We start from the raw sequence: 4,029 nt of genomic DNA, 5'->3' as shown, positions 1-4,029 counted from the left end.
CTCACAACACGATGTTTTCGGAACCAACCCGAAGAAGCAACACTGGAAAAGAAGCACACAACATAGTAAACAACCAACACATGAACATGATATGATATGCGGGATGCGGTATGCGATGCATATGCATGATTTAACAAGAGATGAAAGAACCTGGCCTCAACTTGGAAATTCAAGTGTGCCACTGGAAAGATGAGATGAAATCTCTTGAAAACGATATAAAGAACGCCGGAATCGGAGTTACGGTTTGGAAATGGCAAACGATGCAAATATGACACCGGTCTGCGATTTACAACAAGTAGGCATCTAAATGCAATGACATGAACATGCTACAGCCACCAAACAAGACAATAAAATACATTGCAGGGATGCACACAAGATGCTTCACAAAAGTCTAGCACTGAGCTACGGCCAAATCATCCATTAACAGGTTCAAACAAGCATGTCAAAAACGCAAATGCAAAACAGATTTCAGACTTAGTGAAATTAACACTTGTCTGAAATTTCAGATCGTATAGCCCTCTTCGGAGCAACAAAACAACATGCTACAAGACCTGAACATGACAAAGAAAGACATGGCATGGAGCTACTCAACAATATTAACAAAAGTTCCTTAGTGACATTGAGCCAAAAGGGATCGCAAAATATACTAACAAGCACACGAACATAGCAAAAACATAATCAATTTTCAGACTTAGTGAAAACTGGGACATGCGGTAACATAACTCACGAAGGCATGTTTACGAGCTCGATGCACTCACCACGGTGCAAGTCATGGAAAGACAAGCATACATCCATTAAGAAGGCACAAAATACAAGCTAGACATGGCAAGAACAATGGCATAGCATGCACGGATCAACTACAATAACATCGGCAAAATCGCAAACGAGTTGACGATCTGCCCAGATTCACAACGAATCAAAAGTAGAGCTTGATTGACTCAAGCTAGGTTGCTCCATAATTGCAAACAAAGACATGGATGGATAGAGCATAACAATATTAACAAAACTCCTTTACTGATCATCCTCAAAAGAGGCACGGATCGCTAGGAATTAGCAAGAACATATGGCATCATGAACTAAATAATCCCAGACTTAGTGAAAACTACCAAGTCCCTGAAAACAGATTTACCGGGTGACTCACTTTGCAAGCTTGCACAAGTCACCACACACATCCTAAAAATGCATGGGTTGCACCTATGGAAACAAGACAAAATCCTTAACAAAACATATGAAGGACTCACAGGCATATCATGCACACAATAATCATGGCAAAAATGACAAAAGTCTAAGATGAACTAGCAGATCTGACAATTAACTCACAAAGCCTCCTTCTAACAGTATTTCGGGCATCAAGATGCACTCAAATGAAAATGATGCAATGGAATGAAACGATGTACTCATCGAGGCGAACATTTTGATATGCTATATGCATGAATCGGAGTTACGGATGCAAAGTTACGGAGCCGCGAACATGGGCATATGGATCTGCAGATTCCGAGGACTTACTAGAAATTTATACCCTGTGCCAAAAGTCAACGGGAGGAGGATATCCCGGGACGGAGGGATCCGGGCGGCGTGAGGCTATGTTTGGATGGAGGGAGTGGTGGATCTGGTCCTGGTTGGCGCGGATGACGAGGACGGCCGTGGAGCTCGCCGTAGTTGGGGAAGATGGCCGGAATCGTCGAATCCGGCGAGGTGGCGAGGTGATGAGGCGACGCGGCCGTGGTGGCCAGAGCTGCTGCGCCAGCGAGGTGCTCCGCGGCGGCGCGCGCACGGAAGCCGAGAGCGGCGGCGCGGCGAGGCGCAACGGCGGCCGGCGGCGGTGGAGAAAGGCGGCGCGCATGGAGCTTGCGGTGGCGGCGGCGGACGGCTGCGCCGGCAATGGAGGCGGCGGCGCGAAGCTCCCGAGGCGCGGTGGGGCGAATCCGGCCAAGGTGCGGACAGCGGCGGCGGCGCGGGCTCGCGCGGGCCCGATCCGGGTCCCGCGGGCCGCACGGTGGAGGCGGTGGCTGAGACCAGTCGACGGGGCGACGTGGCGCTCTCCCGTTGGGCGGAAGCGGTGGCGCGGCTGATGTGGCGGCTGCCCATTGGGCGGGGTGAGGTGGAGGGCGAGCGGACATGTCCTGGCGCGATGGGAAATTGTCCGGCGGCGCGCAGAGGAGGAGGTTAGGTTTCATCTGCGCGAAAATTCCGGGAGGAACACATATTTATAGGTAGAGGGAGCTGGGAGAGTCCAAATGAGGTGCGGTTTTCGGCCATGCGATCGTGATCGGACGCTCTAGGACATGGAGCAGAGTTTGGTGGGCTTTGGGCCAAATTGGAGGGGTGTTGGGCTGCAACACACACGAGGCCTTTTCGGTCCCTCGGTTAACCGTTGGAGTACCAAACAAAGTCCAAATGGTACGAAACTTGACAGGCGGTCTACCGGTAGTAAACCAAGGCCGCTTGGCAAGTCTCGGTCCAATCCGGAAATGTTTAACCCCCACACATGAAAGAAAGGTAGAAATGACCACCGGAGGAGAACGAAGCGCCGGATTGCAAAACGTACAATGGGAAAAATGCTCGGATGCATGAGACGAGCACGTATGCAAATGAAATGCACATGTTGACATGATATGTAATGCATGACACGCAAGCAATGACATGGTAACAACAACGAATAACTGGACGACACCTGGCACATTGGTCTCGGGGCGTTACAACACTCCACCACTATGAGAGGATCTCGTCCCGAGATCTAGAATGGCACCGGAGGGAAAACGGAAGAGAAAAAGAAGAGGTAAAACTAAGTTGCTTCTTTGGCAAACGAGTGAAACCAAGAACCTTACAAGGCTGAGCAAATTGAAAGAAAGAAGCAACAGCGATGAACGAAGTTGAAAGCACTCCGTTAAGAAAGAGGAATAAGAAAGAACCAATTCGGGTAGCACTCCGGTTAAAAGAGATGAAAGACTTGTTAAGAAGAAAGAACTTTTGCAGAGGACACAACACTCCAGTTAAATGGATAAACCAAGAAAAGAACACGATCCTGACAAAACAAAAAGATGGGTTGAAGAGAGCAACATCACAATGACTCCGAAACAAAGGGAAACAAGATCTTGAGAGAGCACGGTTACAACAAATGCTAGAATGGAGTTGTTGAAAACCAACAACGAAAAGAATAATCTTGATATGGTCTTATGAAATACATCTCAAAATTATGAGGTGACAATCTGCCACTCACGGGAAAGAATTGTATTTATTTCAACAAGGAGACGAGAAACTTATTTCGCCAGGAGGATAAAGAAGAGCTTGGATCATTTATTTGCACCATAGATAGCAACAATCCTTAGGGAATGCTTTAGGTGAAATATAACACAAGATAACTCCAATGAAGAGAAAGATGGATTTAAAATACCTCATTCTAAACAATGTGTGAATCATGAAGCATGAACTCAAATTATCAAAATGACATAATACCACCTCCAAAGATACGGAAGAAAGAATTGCACTCCGGATTACAATATGAAAAAGAAAAAAAATCTTGAGCTCCTCTGAAAAGAATGTTGATGAATGCTTCGAGAAGGAATTAAATCCTTTATGAACCATCATGTAGAAACTTCATGAGAACTCCGGTAATAAAAGAAATGATCAATCGAAATGGAGGATGAAGAGAATAAGGTTGACTCCTTGCAATGATTTAGATGAATCTCTGTGGTGATGTAATTTCGAGAGCTAGGAACTCCGGGAAAGAAAGATGAGCTATTAAACCCAAGAATTTTGATGAACCTCCGAAATAAGGAATTAAATCACTTGGACGAAACAAGAGTAAGAATTACATTATGCTTATCCTTCACCAATTTAAATTGATGACAATCAACGGATTTGGCATATTACTTATTCTCGTAGAAAAGGATTTGATATGATAATGAAGGAATAGAAACCTTGAACGAACCACCGTAAGAATTAAAAAGAACGATTAAAACATGAAGACACACCGGGAAGAATTAGCAATTAAACGAAGATGCTTGAGAGAATTTAGATACATGAGAA

Source organism: Triticum urartu, chromosome 4 (assembly GCF_003073215.2).
Source record: "Triticum urartu cultivar G1812 chromosome 4, Tu2.1, whole genome shotgun sequence".
NCBI classification, from domain to species: Eukaryota; Viridiplantae; Streptophyta; class Magnoliopsida; order Poales; family Poaceae; genus Triticum; species Triticum urartu.
This window is presented reverse-complemented; position numbering follows the sequence as displayed.